The sequence below is a fragment of the Melospiza melodia genome, unplaced genomic scaffold, assembly GCF_035770615.1.
Source record: "Melospiza melodia melodia isolate bMelMel2 unplaced genomic scaffold, bMelMel2.pri scaffold_62, whole genome shotgun sequence".
Lineage (NCBI taxonomy): Eukaryota > Metazoa > Chordata > Aves > Passeriformes > Passerellidae > Melospiza > Melospiza melodia.
Genome location: NW_026948801.1, coordinates 1201465 through 1222049, shown reverse-complemented (window position 1 = coordinate 1222049; position 20585 = coordinate 1201465). Strand labels below are relative to the sequence as shown.

General features: G+C 50.6%; 1 pseudogene; it reads right to left on the bottom strand.

Moving 5' to 3' along the window:
• Positions 1-824: 824 nt before the first annotated feature.
• LOC134413948 (antigen peptide transporter 2-like) lies at positions 825-20307 on the bottom strand (annotated as a pseudogene).
• Positions 20308-20585: the final 278 nt, after the last annotated feature.

Here is a 20585-nt window from a genome sequence, read left to right as displayed (position 1 = left end):
GAGGGGATTCCAAAACAGATCAGGTGGTGTTGGTGGAGCAGGATTGGGGTACAAGGGATGCAGTAGGATCTGGTGGGATCCTTGCTCTCTGTGGGCTCTTCAGCCAGATGCAACCCATGGCAACAGAGACAGGGTGACACCAACTCTTAGTCTCATCACCAGCTGAATGATCTATGGTGCAGGTCCAACCCCTTCCCTCTCCCTGCAGAAAGCCACAAATTGCTGGCATAGTTCATCCTGCTGTTCCCACTCATCACACAGCAGCCCTTCCCAACAGACTGACTTCCTGTTTTCCCATGTTTTAAACACAAGAATTACAGTTGTTCAAAATGTTTTATTTCTCATGTATAAATACCCTGGTTTGGGCAATAAATCTCAGTCCCATCCTCCAGTGCCCAGCACTTCCTCTCAGGGAATGAGGAATAGAAAAGGGGACATTGGGGATTGGGATAAAGACACTGGGGATGGGGACACTGGGAAAGGACTGGGGACACCAGGAACTTGGAGTGAGCACAGCAGGAGTGAGATGAGGATGTGACACCCATGCCCAGATCCATTCCTTGGGATTGATTTTCCACCCTGTGCCCCATGTCCAGGAGCAGACATGGGGACCAGGGATCATGGGGGCATGGTGGATACAGGGGATACACACACATCCAGGGAATGGGCAGACCTGGGGGACACAGTGGGGACATGGGGGACACAGGGAGTTGGGATCCTGAGGATGTGGGGAGAAGGGATTCACAGGACACTGTGACTGGGGACACCAGGAGCTGGCTGGTGACACAAACACCGGGAATGAGGACACTGGGGCTGATTCCCCTTTATTCCCTGCCAGATGCAGCCCCCTTCTCGCTGCCCATCCCGGGGCCCTCGGGCTGCCCAGTGCTGCCTCCTCCAAGGAGCAGGCGGCTGTAGGTGCTGCGGCGTTCCCGCAGCTCCGCTGGTGTTCCCGTCTCCATCACGGCCCCGCGCTCCAGCAGCACCAGGCGATCGGCCCCGTCCAGCACCCGCGGCCGGTGGGACACGACCAGCACGGTCTTGGCCAGCCCAGTGCGCACCCAGCACTGTGCCTGCGGCCAGAGAATGCTCTCATCCCAACCCATCCAGCTCAGAGAACGCTCATCCCAACCCATCCAGCTCAGAGAACTCTCATCCCAAACCATCCAGCTCAGAGAACTCCCATCCCAACCCATCCAGCTCAGAGAACCCTCATCTCAACCCATCCAGCTAGAACACTCATCCCAACCCATCCAGCTCAGAGAACGCTCATCCCAACCCATCCAATCAGAGAACCCTCATGCCAACCCATCCAACTCAGTCCTACCCTGTCCCACCTGATCCCACCCAGTCCCGACCAACCAATCCCACCCCACTCTCAGTCCCACCCTAATCCTATCATCCTGTTCTTACCATCCCATCTCCCTGTTCTCCATCCCATCCCCATGCCCACTATGCCATCCTGCCCACACTATCCCCATTCCCACTGTCCCATCCCATCCTACCACTCCAACCCTTCTCATTGCACTCCATCTCTGTCCTCATCCCAGCATTCCCATCCCCTTCATTCCCACCCCATCCAACCCCACCCTATCGTATCTCCTTGTCTTCATCCTTTGATTCTACTTTCCTGCCATCCTACATCCCTGGTCTCTATCCCATCCTACTATCCAGTCCTATTTCTCCACCTCGTTGACCCACACCACCCCATCCAATCCCTGTCTTCATCACATCATTCCCACTCCATGCCAATCATTATCCCTTATTGCCACTACCTCATCCCACCATCCCATTCCAGCCATCCCAGCCATCCCATCATACCCCATTTTCACCAACTGCACCCCTATCCACACCAACCCCCTCCATCCCACCCCACTCACCGCTCCATCATCTCCATCATCCAGCGCCTCGTCGAGGATGAGCACGGCTGGACGCCGGAGCAGAGCCCGGGTCAGGGCCACACGGCGCCGCTCCCCCACCTCTGTGGGAGCGACCACAGGGGATCAGTGGGGTGCAGCCCTGGAGTTCTCCCCTCTTCTCCCACCCCCCACACTCCCCCACCTCTGCGGGGGGACCCTGGGATCAGTGGGATCCCAGCACGAGAGGTTCCCCCCCTTTCCCCTACCCCCCACACTCCCTCACCAGTGTGTGAGCAATCCCATGGGATCAGTGGGATCTGACCTGCGTGAGCAATCCCATGGGATAAGTGGGATGTGACCTCAGGGATCCCCCGCACACCCCACCATGTGCCACCCACTCCGCTCTCCCATCGCTGCCAGAGGATCCTGGGATCAGGGGGATGTGCCCCAGGGGTGCCCCATCCATCCCCCTAGCTCTCACCAGTGTCCCAGCCCTGCTCCAGCCCCTGGATGAACTCCATGGCTCCAGCAGCAATGGCGGCCTCCCGCAGCTCTGACTCTTTGCAGTGCTCCAGCCCCAGCAGGATGTTCTCACAGATCGTTCCAGAAAACAGGACGGGATCCTGCTCCACCAGCACCACCTGCCCCAGCCCCAAGCCCTATGATGCTGTCTTGGCTCCTGGTGTCCCCACCCCTGTTCCATGACCCCATGCCACCTTGGTGTCCCCATAGTGTCCATCCCTGATCCCATTCTCCCCATCTGTGTCCCCAGTGTCCCCACCCCTGACTTCCCACTTTTCCCATCCCCATTCCTTTCATCCCCATCCCATTTCCCAATGTTCCTATCCCATTTCTTGTTGTCCTCACCCTATTCCTGATGTCCCCATCCTCTTCCCAGTGTCCCCATTTCTGCTTCCATGATCCTGTGGTCCCAGTTCCATTTCATTGTTTATTGCAGACATCTTTTATGGAAAATCCTTTCCTTAGGATTTTTCCTCCTGAGAAGCTGAGAGGCCTCAGGAACAAAATGTAAACATTGATTATCTGCTACTGTGGAATGCAACAGGTGCATCTGTGATGGGCCCATGTTGGATGTTTGTAATTAATGGCAAATCACAACCCAGCTGGCGCAGACAGAGAGCCAAGCCACAAGCCTTTGTTATCATTCTTTCCTATTCTATTCTTAGCTAGCCTTCTGATGAAATCCTTTCTTCTGTTCCTTTAGTATACTTTTAATGTAATATATATATATCAGAAAATAATAAATCAAGCCTTCTGAAGCATGGAGTCAAATCCTTGTCTCTTCCCTCATCCAAAAACCCCTGTGAACACCATCACAATTGTCCCCTGACCCCTATCCCCATTTTCCCCATTCCATGCCCAGTGTTCCCAGTGTCTCTGCTGTCCCACCTTGTGGTGCAGGTACTGGTGTTCATACTCTGGCAGCGGGATCCCATCCAGCAGCATCATCCCGCTGCCAGGATCCCACAGCCGCCCCAGCAGCGCCACGGCCGTGCTCTTCCCGCTGCCACTGGGCCCTGCCAGCGCCGTCACCTCCCCGGAGCGCACCTCGAAGCTCACGTCCTGTGGGATGGGGACAGGTGTGAGAGTCTGTCTGAAATATTCCTCATCTGCCTCACCATCATCATTGGGGGACCACTGAAGAGTCCCTACTCTCTAAAATCTCTGGTTGTGAAGGAGAAAGTCACATGCCAACAAGGCCCCGAGACCTGAGAGCATTGTTAAGCTGTTGTCCACAGGTGTATTTACTATATGCTACACTGAGCCCAATGAGAAGAAGAAGGGGGCACCTTGCCTTTTTGCAACAGTAGCCTTGGAAGCTGTCCCCTCTTTGCCTGGTTGGACTTCTCCTGAGTTTTGGGTGGTCCCCCACAAAAGACCCTTCACTCTTCTTACAACTGCCGTGACAGACGGACTGAGATGTAAGAAGCCTCTCCATCAAAGACCAAGACATGAAACCCCCATGTGTAAAGGCCCCCCACACTCTTTCCAAGGACTGGGACTGAGACCCTCAACCCTCAACCACTCGTGTGTGGGGGAGGCAAGCTAACCAAAGCAAGATGGATGTTGCAGGTGTGAGCAGTGGACCACGAAAACAATGGCTCACGCCCACTGCTGAACATGGACTGTGTGTACCCCTTTTCCAAACATTATTCTTTCCTCCCCGAAGATACAATAAACTACCTTTGACTCGGTTGCAAAATCCATTCCCTTTCCCCCATCGAAAAAGAGTATAATTGGGGTCCAGATGGACTGCAACCCTGAGATCTCCCCGACGTAACAGGCGGATCCTCGACTGGACTGGACCAAAGGATTTCATCTCTGCATTTGGTAGCTATATCCCCCTCCTTCTCTCTCTCTTTTCTCTCTCTATCTTTTTCTCTCCCTTTATCCCTCTATTGGATTTTGTTGTGGTCATTCAATAAAGCTGCATTTGTTTTATTACTGCAAACCCCCTGTGCCGTGTTGGTTTTTGCACCCTGAGATCAATCCATGAACTATCAAGAAACCCGTTCGTAGGGATGGATTGTGACAGCAGGTGATGCCAAAATTCCCACCCCTGGGAAACCCCACCTGCCCCCAGACCCACCTTCAGCACATGGTGCTCTGGATTTCCAGGATATGTGAAGGAGACCTTCTGAAAAGTGACATGGCCCTGAAGCTCGGGGGGCTCCTGCGTCCCCCCGACATTCCCTGCAGGTTTCCAATCCAGGTATTCCCAGATCCTCTGTCCAGCAGCTGCGTTGGTCAGGAATTCATTGAAGCCGTAGAGCAGCACCTGGGGAGAAGGAAGGGGGTGGCACCGGGATGGACAGAAGCACGGTCGGATGGACAAACACGTGCATTCCATGGGATCACCTGGGTATGGCTACCAACTCTGTCCTGGTACAGCAGGAAGGTGACGAGGACCCCAGGAGTGATGGATCCGTCACGGAGCTGCTGGTGGCTCCAGCACCATGACCCGGAGGGACAGTTTGATCACCTGTAGGTGGGACAGGGATATTGCCGCCCCCAACCCACTCCTGGTGTCCTCATTCCATCTGCCCCCATTCCAACCCACTCCTGGTGTCCCCATTCCATCTGCCCCCAATCCACTCCTGGTGTCCCCATTCCATCTGCCCCCAACCCACTCTTGGTGTCCTCATTCTGCCTGTCCCCATCCCACTCCTTTGTGTCTTTATCTCTGTTCCTGGTGGCCTCATCTCTGTTCCTGGTGTCCTCATTCCAGTTCTGGTGTCCCCATCTCACTCCTGATGTCCCTATTCCTGATCCTGATGTGTCACAGACATATTTTCTGAAAAATCTTTTCACCAGGATTTTTCTCCTGAGAAGCTGAGAGGCCTCAGAAATGAAATGTAAACAATAATGATCTGCTGCTGTGGAATGAAGCAGGTGCATCTTTGATTGGTCTCATGTGGTTGTTTTTACTTGATGACCAATCACAGGTCCAGCTGTGTCAGACTCTCTGGTGAGTCACAAGATTTTATTATTCATTCCTTTCTAGCTTTATAATGTCTCCTTTCTCTTTCTTTAGTATATAATTTCCTTTTCATATAATATATATCATAAAATAATAAATCAGCTTTCTGAAACATGAAGTCAAGAATTTTGTCTCTTTTCTCATCCTGGGGACCTGCAAACACCACCACACTGATGTTCCCAACCTTTATCCCAGTGTCCCCATCCTGTTTCTAATGTCACCATTCCCATTCCTGCCATGCCTGTTCCTGAACTCAATGTCCCTGTTCTGTTGTCCCCATTCCCGGTGTCCCCATTGTACTCTGAGTGCCCCCATTTCAGCTGCTGGTTTCCCATTCCTGGTCCCAGTGTCCCCATTCCCAGTACCCCCATTCCCAGTGTCCCTGTTCTGTTGTCCCCATTCCTGGTGTCCCCATTGTACTCTGAGTGCCCCCATCTCAGCCGCTGGTTTCCCATTCCTGGTCCCAGTGTTCTCATTCCCAGTGTCCTCATCCCTGATCCTGGCATCCCCATTCTCTGCTGTTCTGATTCCCAGTCCCCCCTGACCCTGTAGACAAGGACGAAGATTGCCAGCTCCAGCTCTATCTGCTCCCTCAGCCTCAGCTTGTTGGAAAAGAAATGAAATTTAGCAAAATATTTAATTATAGTGAGTTGTGTGAACTGGCTTGTTAAAAAGTAGTTTTGTAGCCATTGAAAGTGTGTTGGGTTTTGTGTGTAACCTAGCAGGTAGTCTTAGGGATTTAATAAATAATTAAACTAGTGCAGGAAAGTAAGAATGCTAACCTGTCTGGAGGCAGCATACAATGCTCTTAGAATAAGATAAGCAGAAGATTAATGATCTTGTTTGTGAACCAAGGAATGTATCACAAGGGGTCTGTGACTAGGCAAGGGGAACGGGGAACTGTTTCTTGGAGGCTAGGCAAGGGGAACGGGAAACTGTTTCTTGGAGACTTTGTTGTGAATCGCATGTATAAGAGGGAAGCACCCATACGTGAATTTGGGGGCTCGGGTTTTTGGGACATGAGTCCCCCAGCTCCCCGGGCCCTTAATAAAGCACCCACAAAACTTATCCAAGCTTTGTGTCATTTATCAATCGGGCAACAGTTTTCTGGCGACCGCGGCAGGATTTCGAAGGTTGCTGGGGCAGTTCGCGTCCCGATCCACTCCAAGCCGGCACCGAGCACTTCTCGGGGAGACATCGGTCGTGCCCGACCCCGCGCCTTTCGGACAACTGCCAACGTAAGCCCGAAGGTGCTTTATATTGGAAAAAGATGATAATTGGATTTGGATTTGGTGGTTGGTAAAAAAAGCCTAGGCTCCGGCCATAAGACGTCTAAGGACGCGGGACTGGAACTCGCCTCCTGTTTGTTTTAGGGAAGGACGGCGAGAAGGTATATTGGTTTAAGGTATATTGGTTTATTGGGATTAAAGGTGGAATTAAAGGTTGTAATATAATGTCTTTTAAAACTTTTAAAACCTTAGTGCAAGCCAATGGTAAAATACCTGGAAATACACCATTAGGTTGTATATTGAAACGGTGGAAAAGTGAGGGGTATTGTCAAGAATAGGATAAAAGTAAAATGATAGATTATTGTAATCATTGGTGGCCTAAATATGAGATTGGGGAAGCGGGATGGCCGGTGAATGGTACACTGGAATTGGGGATAATGGAATCTTTGATGCAATTTTTAAGGAGAAATGAGAAATGGGATGAAATACCATATTTGGATTTGTTTTTCGTTTTGTACCGGAAAGAGGAATGGCAAAAGGAGTGCGGTATTTTGGTTTTAGAAGTGAATGATGAGAGGGAGTGTGTGGGATGTAAAGAAAGAAAGGAGCGTAATTTGTATCCTTCAGTCGAGGAAGATTTGTCTTATTGTATAGCACCTCCGAGGGTTCCGGTTGCTCCTAATGTGCCCCCTGCTCCCCCTGCGGATATAGCTATAAAAACGGGATCTAGTGAGAGTGATAGTGATGGTGGTGATGGTGAAAAGAATGAGAGTGTTAAAAGAACTCCGTTAGCAGGGCGGACTTGCAAGGGAAGGAAGGGGCAGAAGGGGCCACCTTTAATTGCGCCGTTGAGGGAAGCTGTGGGATCACAGGGAGAAAGGATACTTATAAAGGTGCCTTTCTCCCCCGGGGATTTGGTAATATGGAAGCAATCAGCGGGGAGTTATCAGGAGGATCCTGAAAGGGTGGCAAGGGTGGTTAAAATGATAATAAAGACTCAGAATCCGGACTGGAATGATTTACAGGTATTATTAGATACTATAATGGATTCCACGGAAAAGGAAATGGTTATTAGAGCCACTAGAGAAAAGGCTCGTGAGGAAATTCAGTTGAGACAACTAAATGAGACAGTTGATGAATTGGTACCAAGTGAGGAACCTAAGTGGGACCCAAACTCTACGGGAGGAATAAGGGCTGTAAAACGATATCAGGAATTGTTGGTGGAAGGAATTAGGACAGGAATACCTAAGACTATGAACTGGTCTAAGTTGTATTCGGTCAAGCAGGACAAGAATGAGTCTCCGTCTGCCTTTTTAGAATGATTAAAAGACATGGCTCGGAAGTTTACTAATTTAGATGTAGAGGATCAATCAGGAAAACTTCAATTGGCATTGTTGTTTATGGGGCAATCACAAGAGGATATTAGGAAAAAGTTACAAAAGCTGGAAGGAGAGGATACTAGGAGTCTGGATAAAATGCTGGAGGTAGCGTGGAAGGTATACAACAACAGGGAAAAAGAAACTGCAAAAAGACAACAAGCTAGTATTCTGGCTGTAATGCAACAGACAGGGCCAGGAGGAAGACCCATTAGGGGTTGAGGTCGGGGACGAGCTAATCGCAGACAGAGGGGGATGGCAAGAGGTCGGGAAGGATTTGGGTTTGCACCTAACATGGGGAGGTTGGATCCAAACCAGTGTGCATTTTGCCGACAATTGGGACGCTGGAAAAATGAATGCCTGGTTAGAGGAGGTATGGGCATGGGAAACATGGGATTAAGGACAGGTCCAATGGAGAACGCTCCTGTGGGAGGATTTACGGGAGGATCAGCAGAGGCCGCTCAAGCACTAGTTTTGGGAAACTATCAGAATCAAAGCTGACTAGAAAAGGATTTGAGGGTAGTTTTAGAAATAGATGGAAAGGATCAAGAATTTATGGTAGACACTGGAGCTACGTATTCTGTACTCAATAGACGATTGGGACCTTTGAGTGACACAACGGTACAGGTGGTGGGGGCAACAGGGAAGCTAGAGGAACAACCATTTTTACAACCTTTAAATCTTAGGTTTGGGGGGAAGGAATTAGATCACCAATTTTTGTATATGCCAAACTGCCCCACACCCCTTCTTGGCAGAGACCTGTTGTCCCGACTTAATGTGAAAATAATATTTGAAGGGGGAAGGGTGAAATTGGAAATACCTGAGGAACAAATAGCAGGCATTTTTGTGATCAAGGAAGTGGATGCCTCTCCTATTCCAGAAGAAATTGAGCAGGCTGCAGTGCCCTGGGTATGGGAGTCAGGGGTCCTCGGAAAATCTAAAGCTGCGCAGCCAGTAAAGGTGGAACTAAAGGAAGGGGCCCGACCAGTGAGGATAAAGCAATACCCCTTGAAGCCTGAGGCAAGGAGGGGAGTAGCCCCGTTAATTAAACAATATTTGGTTCAAGGAATATTACAGGAATGCGAATCGGAGTATAATACTCCAATTTTTCCAGTAAAGAAACCTAATGGTAAGTACCGTTTGGTACAGGACTTAAGGGCTATTAATGAAATAGTGAAAGACATACATCCAGTTGTTGCTAATCCTTATACCTTGTTAACATCTGTATCGGAGGAGTTTAAATGGTTCTCAGTGATTGACCTTAAAGATGCCTTCTTCTGCATCCCACTGGCAGTAGAGAGTAGGAAATATTTTGCCTTTGAGTGGGAGAGTCCTGATTTTGGGAGAAAGAAGCAGCTTACGTGGACCAGAATCCCACAGGGATTTAAAAACTCCCCTACTATTTTTGGAAACCAACTGGCCAAGGAGCTGGAGGAATGGAAGATAACCCAGGTAACAATATCCCCATCCTTGTATGTAGTCCTGCAGTACGTGGACGATATCTTTCTGGCTACTAAGGAAAGGGAAATGTGCGTGGAATTAATTAAATTACTCAACATGCTTGGCCAAGCAGGGTATTGGGTTTCTAAGGAAAAAGCTCAATTGGTCAAAAATAGCGTTATTTACCTCGGTTGTGAGATCACACAAGGGCAGAGACGTTTGGGAGTAAACCGAATAGAGGCAATATGTGCTATTCCTTTGCCTCGTAACAATCAGGAATTGAGATCTTTTCTAGGAATGGTGGGATGGTGTCGACTGTGGATCATGAATTTCGGTCTCCTAGCCAAGCCACTGTATGAGGCCTTGAAGCAGCATCGATTGGAGTGGACGACACAGAAAAAGAAGGCCTTCCAGGAATTGAAGCAGGCACTAAAGGAGGCCCCAGCCCTAGGACTCCCTGACCTGACCAAGGAATTCCAGTTGTATGTGAATGAGAGGCAAAAACTGGCATTGGGAGTCCTCACCCAGAAGGTGGGATCCTGGAAGAGGCCAGTGGGATACTTCTCTAAACAACTGGATTTGGTAAGTTCCGGGTGGCCCTCATGTTTACGAGCCGTGGCAGCAACAATAATTCTTATTCAAGAGGCCCGGAAATTGACTTTGGGGGCAAAAATGAAAGTATTTGTTCCCCATATGGTCATGGCCGTTTTGGAGCAAAAGGGGGGTCACTGGCTATCATCCAGTCGAATGTTGCAATACCAGGCCATCCTGAGAGAACAGGATGATACTGAAATAAGGACTACTAATCATGTTAATCCAGCAGAGTTTTTATGCAGTAACCAGGAAGCTGGGGGACTGGTGCACGATTGCGTAGAGGTAATTGAACAAGTATATGCCAGCAGACCCGACCTAAAGGATGAACCATTGGAAGAACCTGAGTGGGAACTATACACTGATGGATCCAGTTTTGTCGAGAATGGGACTCGCTATGCCGGGTATGCAGTGGTAACATTGGATCAGGTAATAGAGGCAATGGCTTTGTTACCTGGAACTTCGGCCCAGAAGGCAGAGGTGATTGGACTCACCAGAGCCCTGTATTTGAGCAAGGACAAAAGGGTTAATATCTGGACAGATTCTAAATATGCCTTTGGTGTGGTTCATGTACATGGGGCATTATGGAAGGAAAGGGGGCTTTTGAATTCACAGGGAACCAACATCAAGCACCGGGAAGAAGTGCTACAGCTACTGGATGTGGTACACAGTCCCAAAGCAGTTGCAGTAATGCATGTTAGAGGACATCAGACTGCGGAAGGAGACGTTTACAGAGGAAATCGATTTGCTGATGTTACAGCATGGCAAGTGGCACGGGAAGTATGGACTCAAATGGCATTGGTACTGGTAAGAACAAATCCAGCTACCCCATACCTGAATCAGGAGCCCAAATATTCAATAGAAGATGGAAAACTAATAAACTTGCTAGGGGCACAAAGGAATCAACTTGGGTGGTACGTTACACCAATGGGACAAATAGTGGTACCTACCCGCATAATGAAATTTATTTTGGAATCAGAACATAATAAATGTCATTGGGGGGCAGAAGTATTGGTAAAATTTTTGAAGAATGAGATAATCTCTAATCAGATGTTAACAATGGCAAAAAGAGTTAATGCAATGTGCCCGGTATGTTTGAAAAATAATCCAGTAGTTAGGAGACAAATACAAATGGGAAAGTTGCAAGTCGGGCCACAACCAGGAGATTACTGGCAAGTTGATTTTTCTGAATTGCCTAAGGCACAGGGATACAGATACTTGTTAGTGTACGTATGTACGTTCTCAGGGTGGCCGGAAGCTTTTCCATGTAGAACTAATCAGGCTAAGGAGGTGGTAAAAACCTTGTTAAAAGAAATAATACCAAGATTTGGAGTACCTTTAGGATTGTCATCAGATAGGGGTCCGCATTTTATAGCTGGGGTAGTGCAGGAATTAGCACGACTGTTAGATATAACCTGGAATTTGCATACCCCCTGGAGACCTCAGTCTAGTGGGCAGGTGGAAAGGATGAATCAAACCCTGAAAGGACAAATCAAAAAGATTTGCCAGGAAGCTAAACTGCACTGGCCTCAAGCTTTGCCTTTGGCCCTACTCAGCATTCAAATTAAACCAAGGGAAAAGGTAGGCGTAAGTCCATATGAGATATTATATGGCAAACCATATCATGCAACTGTATTAAAAGGGGAGGTACATGTGAGTGGGGACCAGGCGATTGCAGAGTATGTTATGTCACTTAATAAGATCTTGAATTCTTTAAGAAATACGTTACAGTGGAATAGACCGCTCACGCTGGAGAATTCTGTCCACGACATCCAGCCTGGGGACCAGGTGTACGTCAAGAAGTGGATCACGGATCCGCTACAGGAATCATGGAGCGGACCCCACCAGGTGATGATGACGACCTACACAGCGGTGAAGGTCCAGGGGATGGATGCTTGGATCCATTACACCAGGGTAAAGAAGGCACCGTTCCAGTGGGAAACCCAGATAGTGTCTCCAACCCGGATGATCTTCCGCGCAAAGCCGCCTTCTTAATTATATTACTGCTAGTGATCATGAGACTAGTATCCGTTCAAGGGTCTACTCTAGTACAGGTTGAAGAAACAAAGGTTACAGTCATGGAAGGGATGGATGTCCAATTAACTTGTGTTATCTTTGACAGCCAGAGAGTTGAGGCCGGTGAAGCTATTGCAATATGGCAACAGGGGGCTGAAAGAAGCCGAGGCAAGATAGGAGTCGGTTGGGATCAGGATAAACAACAAGGAAACACGGTACTGAATCTTACCAAGGTAACCACAAACGATACAGGGGAATATACATGTTTGGTCAAAATACGGGATAGTTTTCATTACAAAAGAGTGAGTATGAGGGTTTTGCCATGGACAGGGGATCGTGCTGAAAATAAAGGTTAATCCAGTATCAATGGCAGTGGACATGTGGGATGGGCCACCTCTCAGAATAAATTGTTCCTTCCTAGTAAGATCAAGATATCACAGGAACCTTTGGGTCAAATGGTGGAAGCAAAATAGGGACTGACCTGGGACAGAATAGAGGACGGGACCAGTTGGTGGGGGAAGGAAGGCAAAGGTTGTGGGTGGTCGAGTGTCACTAATCCTAGAATAAGAAATGCATGGTGGAGGCATGACAGAATGATGTTATCCTTACAGAGACACAGTAGAAGGAGTAGACGGGAGGTTAATGATACAATAGAACGAAATACTGAGCAGGAAAACTTAGTGGTAGGATTAATCAGAGATTTTGGGATCATGCAGAATGTGACTAAAATAACAGCTTGCCTGCCATTACCACAGGCTGCAGGTGAACCAATTCCCTGGGGAATAATACCGGTAACCAAAATGCCTGAAACATTCAAGAATGTTTCATGGTCCTGCCAGTCAGTTCCCAAACCAGTAGATGTATGGAGGGATTTGTGTATGACCATTCGGGCTATGACTAGAGAGGAATGTGAAAAGAAATCCAATCACTATGGTTGGATTCAAAATACCAGGAGGTGTTTAATTGCAAGCCCAATAGATGAGCCATGCAATACAGTACGAATAAGAATGAAATCCCAACGAAATGAGATGAGTTGTCAGAATGTCACACAGAATTTTGACACCTGGAATAGTTGGAAGACATTATGGGGACCTAGTGTTTTGGAACACTATAATTACCTTGGGGAAGTACAATGGTGCATCCAATGGTCAGGAGTAAAGAATCAGTCACATTATAGGGCCCTTTTCACGTCTACATCTTCCTGAGAGTTCAGACCGCAGAAAGAGGATTGGAATTGTACTGAGGTTTTTACATGTGATACACCGGAAGACCGAATTGGATTGGTACTGGTGAAAATGGCATTAAAGTGGGGATGCAAGTGTAGGGGGTATGATCACACGGTTAGCAGAGAGTCCATGGATGGACCGATAGATTGCAGATATACTACTGTGCACAGCCCTGGAAATCTAGTCTGGGTGTTGGGACATGGACAGTGGACCACACATTTACCTCTAGATGGATCAGTAACACAAATCACCCTAAGGGGTTCCCACATTGTGTCCATACTGGAAACAGAATAGATTGATCCAAAGGAAAGGACTCAGAAAGAGGGAAGAATCCCTAGAGGAGCAGTGGCATGAACCTGGCTCAGGAGTACAATTTGGATGGATATTGGAGTCATTATTCCCTCCGGTAGCGACATATCGAAACAGGGAAATGCTCAACAATTTGTTAGGACAGACAGAAAGGTTGGCAGCAGCTACTAAGAAGGGATTTAAAGATCTAAATTTGCAATTGCAAGCTACATCAAGAATGATCCTACAAAATAGAATGGCATTGGATTTGCTACTGTTAAAAGAGCATGGAGTTTGTCTTTACCTGAGTAGGAGAATAGATCATTGCTGTGTACACATTCCAAATGTTACACTTGAAGTTGAGAAAGATATTTCTCAACTGGCAGAAGTGGAAACAAAAACCAAGGAAACTGAAAAGGAAGCACAGCATAACTGGATAGGAGTAGTATTTGATTCTTTGTGGCTTCACCTGTCTGGCTGGATTGCGTCTGCTATACAGTATGTACTAATGCTTTTAGTATTTTTAGTGACTATATGGATTGTATATAGATGCCTTTTAGGTGTGATCGAAAAGGAAAAGAGGCGATCTCTCCGGTTGCTGAAGGCGATGACCCGCAGGCGGCAGAATGAAGAACACTCCCCACCTCGTTATGAAGATGTTACTGTCAATACTGTTGATTGAGCATCCTTGCAGCAGGACTGAAGGATGCTCAAAAGGGGGGAAATGTTGGAAAAGAAATGAAATTTAGCAAAATATTTAATTATAGTGAGTTGTGTGAACTGGTTTGTTAAAAAGTAGTTTTGAAGCCATTGAAAGTGTGTTGGGTTTTGTGTGTAACCTAGCAGGTAGTCTTAGGGATTTAATAAATAATTAAACTAGTGCAGGAAAGTAAGAATGCTAACCTGTCTGGAGGCAGCATACAATGCTCTTAGAATAAGATAAGCAGAAGATTAATGATCTTGTTTGTGAACCAAGGAATGTATCACAAGGGGTCTGTGACTAGGCAAGGGGAACGGGGAACTGTTTCTTGGAGGCTAGGCAAGGAGAACGGGAAACTGTTTCTTGGAGACTTTGTTGTGAATCGCATGTATAAGAGGGAAGCACCCATACGTGAATTTGGGGGCTCGGGTTTTTGGGACGTGAGTCCCCCAGTTCCCCGGGCCCTTAATAAAGCACCCACAAAACTTATCCGAGTTTTGTGTCATTTATCAATGGGGCAACAAGCTCCTTGGCCAGGTTATATCTGTGCTGCTCCTCCTCCTCTGCCAAAAAGGTTCGGATGGTCTCAATGGCGGGAACAGATTCCTGCACCCCAGCGGCTGTGCGGGCGGATGCTTCCAGCATGGATCGCTGAAGTGCCTGTGGCAGCAACAGGGGATCTCCAACTTTCCCAGGTGACCTTCCTGGCCCACCATCCACATCCCATCCCACCACACCCACTGCATCCCCACTATTGCATTCCCGCTATCCCACACCCTTCTCTCTCACCCTCACCATTCCCATCCATTCTCCTAATCCCACCATCCTCATCCCCACTGTCTCATCCCATACCCACCATCCCACCTTATCTCATCCTTCTCTTCTCATCCACACCAGTCCCATCTCGACCATTTTGTTCATCCTCATGTCAGCACTCCCACCATCTCACTCCCCTGGTCTTTATCCCCTTTCATCCCACCATTTACCGTCCTCCTTTCCATTCTCCATCCCATCCCCATCATCCCATTCCCCTCGTCTTCATCCCCTTTCATCCCACCATTTATCGTCCTCCTTTCCATTCTCCATCCCATCCCCATCATCCCATTCCCCTCGTCTTCATCCCCTTTCATCCCACCATTTCCATCTCCATCCCATCCCATCCCATCCCATCCCATCCCATCCCATCCCATCCCATCCCATCCCATCCCATCCCATCCCATCCCATCCCATCCCATCCCATCCCATCCCCACCATCCCATTCCCCTAGCCTCCATCCCAGCTCTACCATTCCCACCTTTCTTCAGTCCCCTCCCACTCTTTCCCTCCTACTCCTGACCTGTTTGCGGGTGCTCTGGATGCAGCGGGTGGCGATTCCAAGGGGCACCTCCAGCAGTGCCAGCAGTGCCAGCCCCGGTGCCAGCCCCACCATGAACCCCCCCACCACCAGGGCCATCATAAGGCTCCGCAGTAAATGAGCCTTGCTTGGTCTTATCCTATGCAAGCTGTTAACAGTTCCAGAGCTCAGTCCCCAAGGGGACTGGGTGCTAGAAGCCAGCTCGCTCAGACTAAGGCTGCAGGACAGCCTTAGCAAGCAGGGAATATTCAGCTCTTAGTGATTAGGCAGCTCTTATGATTCCAAGCTCTTTTGCTTGCTAGGTAGCTTTTCCCTTGGCCTAAGGCTCCAGCAGACGGTAGAGAGAGGAGAAGCAGAAGACGCTGGCTGTTCCATGAGTATGGCTTTATTGGAGGGTCCGTGAAGGGTCTCAGCTCTTCTTCTTCCAAGTTAGTAGGGGTACAGTATGCTACTTTTATACCCTTGGCCCGGATCCAATCCTGACCAATGGCAAAGGTGTTAGAGTGACCACAAGTGCCCAATAGTAGGGTTAACAACATATTGCCTTACATGGCTATAGGGATAAGGTACAAGGCGGATGTCCCTGGAGACAGGAAACTTCTTTGCCGCTGTGTCAGCATTCTGTTCTCCAAGGGGCCCTGGCTAAACCTGAGGGGTTTACTACACCGCAGCTGCTGGTTGGCTCCACTCAGTGCTGCCCTGCACACCCGTGGCACTTCCGTGGAAAACTGAGCCAGGAGCTCAGCTGTAGGGTGGGAAAAGAGGTTGGGATAGTGGTGGGTGAGACCATGATCCTATCCTGGATGATCCCATTTGGGATGGGAATGATGTAATGGGGAGCAGTGGGATGGGATGATGGGAATGGCTGTGGAGATGGTCAGGGTGGAATGGGGCGGGACAGGGGAAATGGGATGGTGGGAAAGGAAATGGTGGGATGGGGTGATGGGATGGTGGGAGGCAGCTGGGGATACACAACAGGGTGGAGGCACGGGAGTGAGAATAATGGGAACAGAACAGTGGCTAGAATGGGAAAGTGGGATGGGGACAGGATGGAACACTGGAGTAGAATGAAGCCAGGAAGATGGCATAGGATGGAATTGGATGGGATGGTGGGAATGGGAATGATGGGGATGGAGTCGTGGGATGGGATAACAGACAGATGGGATGGGATGGGATGGGATGGGATGGGATGGGATGGGATGGGATGGGATGGGATGGGATGGGATGGGATGGGATGGGATGGGATGGGATGGGATGGGATGGGATGGGATGGGATGGGATGGGATGAGATGGGATGGAATCAATGGGATGGGATCAATGGGATGGGATGGGATGGGATGGGATGGGATGGGATGGGATGGGATGGGATGGGATGGGATGGGATGGGATGGGATGGGATGGGATGGGATGGGATGGGATGGGATGGGATCAATGGGATGGGATGGGATGAGATGGGATGGAATCAATGGGATGGGATGGTGGGAATGGGATGGGATGGGATGGGATGGGATGGGATGAGATGGGATGGGATGGGATGGGATGGGATGGGATGGGATGGGATGGGATGGGATGGGATGGGATGGGATGGAATCAATGGGATGGGATGGTGGCAGTGGGGTGGGATGGGATGGGATGGGATGGGATGGGATGGGATGGGATGGGATGGGATGGGATGGGATGGGATGGGATGGGATGGGATGGGATCAATGGGATGGGATGGATGGGATGGGATGGGATGGGATGGGATGGGATGGGATGGGATGGGATGGGATGGGATGGGATGGGATGGGATGGTGGGGATGGGACTGGGGTGACAGACTAGCTGGGATGGGATGGAACAGGTGGGATGGGTTGGGTGGGATGGGGCTGGGCCGTACCCCGTTACCTGCTGGTGTTCCCTGGAAGAAGTCCAGGTCTTGGTGCACCAGGTGGGAAAAAAGCCGCAGGCTCAGGCTCTGACGGAGACGCGCCATCAACAGCATGAAGAGAGACCCCCAGCAGCCAGAAAACAGCACACTGCGGGGACACAGGGACACAGTGACATCGGGGACGTTGGGGACATGGGGCCAGGCCCTGGGAATGCTCCAACCCACCTTGTGGCTCCAGCAGCCGCCACCATCCCGACAGCTCCAGCGGTGACTCCGTCCCCACTCCCGATGGCATCCAGCACCTTCCCGGTGGTGTATGGCCCCGCCATCTCCCCTGGGTGTCACCGAGGCTGCGTCACCACAGGTGAGACCCCTGACACAGGGGGACCCTGATTTGTGGGGGGCAGGATCCGGTCTGGGGAGCGGGTATCTAATTTTGGAAAGGCGGGACACGATTTGGGCAGGAGACAATTTAGAGAAGTCAGGACCCAATTTGGGGGGTTTCGTGAAAAATTTAGGGATTTTACACCCAATTTAAAGTGTCAGTACCAATTTTGGGGGGGTTCAGCACACAATTTTATGGATCAGAACCTAAACATAGGAGATCAGGACCTTAAGATCCCAGGTCTTAGAGGTCAACATCCATATTTGGGCATCAGACCATTAGTTTGATGGTCAGCACCCAATTTTGGGGGACCAACAGTCAAGTTTTCAGGGTCAAAACCCAATTTGGAAAGTGAGCACCCCATTTTTGCAGGGTCAGCACCCAACTGAAGGGGTCAACTCACAATTTAGGAGGGTCACCACTCTATTTTAGGGTGGTCATCACCTATTTAGGAGCTCAACACCCAATTTTAAGGCACCAGCATCCAATTTGGTGGGGTATCCCAGATTGGGGGGTTCCCAATTTGGGGCTGCAGAGTCCAAATTGGGGGTGTCAACGCCTGTCACCACATGTCAACGTCCTAAGGTGACGTTAGGATGTTTGTATCCCCATCTGTGTGTTCTGTTTATGCTGGATATCATGTTCTGTGCCTTCAAGACTGGCTCTGAAGAGTGAAAGTTTTGCTTTGGTTTTGCTATCAGCCGCTCCCCCATGGCTGGCAGGACACAGACACGGGGCAGTACATGGTGCTGCTTTTGCTTTTTGCTTGGCGTTTTGCTTTTCTCTTGCTTCTGCTTTGCTCCTGCTTCGCTCTTGCTTTTGTTTCCCCTCATTATTTAGTTTAGCTAAGCAGTCCAAATTTTTCCCTGGACTGTTTCTCCTTTCCCTTTTTTGGACCTACTTGAGCCTGTTCCGGACCGGGACCTGAGAACACCGAGAGTTTGCACTTTGTGGCTGCAGCAGCTGCCCCAGGACCAGAGGGACTGAGAACAGAGTGACCACGCCCAAGAGAGACTTTCTGAATTTGTCATCTTTTTCAGAGTGGTGAAAGAGTGTTGTCATCTGGTATTGTTCATTTTGTGTGCTTTGCCTGTTAAATAAACAGGTTCTTTCCACTTCTCTCTGAGGAATCTTTCCTGAACTGGTTTGGGGACGGGTTGTGTGGGTTTGCTTTCTGGAGGGGCCCCTTTTGGAGGTTTTCTCCCAGATTTGCCCTAAACCAAGACAGTCACCCACCAACGACAGCCAGCATGAGGCAGAGGACAGCAGCTCCAAGGACATTCCTCTGCTCCCAGGTCAGTGCCAGAGCGCGCCAGACGCTGCTGGGAGCCTTGGGGATGCCTCCGGGGGTCTCGGGGACGCCGCCGGGGGCTGGGGGCGCGGCCCAGGCCAGCATGGCCAGGGCGGCAGCGGCGTGGGTGACCCCGAGCCAGGCGGACGCTGCGGCCGCCAACAGCCCCGGGCCGGCCCCAAGCGGCCCCAGGAGGCTCCGGAAGGTTCCAAACACCGCGGGGGTGGCGGCGGCCGTGACGGCAGCCGCGGTGGCTCTGGAAGGACAGCGAGGGGCTGGCAGCCGGGTGGCCGCGGCCAGGATGGGCAAGCGCAGGGCAGCCTCGAGCCACACGCCCAGCACGCCCAGCAGCGCCAGCAGCGGCACCAGCGGCACCAGTAACACCAGTGCCAGGGCGTCAGCCACCAGCATCACACTGGGCAGGAGAGCGGCGGGTGGCAGCGCCATGGTGGGACCAGTACGGACAGTGCTCTCTGTGGGGTTCCCGGGGAATGAGCAACAGCCTGTGGAGACACCAGTTAAAACCAGTTAGGACTGGGGCGCTCCCCTGTGCACACCAGTTCTCCCAGTCCAGACTACGGTGCTACCAGTCTGGCCCCGTGAGCTCAGCAGTCCACACCAGTGCTCCCACTTCAGACCCCTGAGCTCAGCAGTCCACACCAGTGCTCCAAATTCAGCCTGGGGCACTCTCCAGTCCACACCAGTGGTCCCAGTCCAGCTCGGGGCACTTGCCAGTCCACACCAGTGCTCCCAGTTCAGCCTGGCGCACTCTCCAGTCCAGACAAGGCACTCACCAGCCCACACCAGTGCTCCCAGTTCAGCCTGGGGCACTTCCTAGTCCAGCCTGGGGCATTCTCTAGTCCATATCGATGTTTCCAGTCCAGCTTAGGGCACTCACTAGTCCCCAGCAGTGCTCCCAGTCGAGCCTGGGGCTCTCCGCAGTCCAGACAAGGCACTCCCCAGTCCGCACCAGTGCTCCCAGTCTAGACTACGGTGCTCCCAGTTCAACCCTCTCAGCTCCCCAGTCCACATCAATGTCTCCAGTCCAGCTTGGGGCACTCACCAGTTCACACCAGTGCTCCCAGTCCAGCTTGGGGCACTCCCCAGTCCACACCAGCGCTCCCAGTTCAGCTCCCAAAAGCTCCGTTAAGGTTTCGCTTCCGAGCCCCCGCCCATCCCGCTCTGCCCCGCCCTCTCCACGCCATACCCCGCCCCCATCCCCGCCCAGACCCCGCCTCCTCCCGCCCAGACCCCGCCCCCTCCAGCACCGCCTCCTTCGCCTCTCAACCCGCTCCAGCCCCCTCTGCCTGGCAACCGATGATGTCACCTCCGCTTTGACCTATCACAGACTCCATTTCAGGCGTGGGCGTGTCAGGCTGGGATTCCCGCGCGCGCGTTCCGGAAAACGGCGGCGGCTGCCGGGAAGGCACTGGGCCGGCATCGGGACCACACCGGGACCG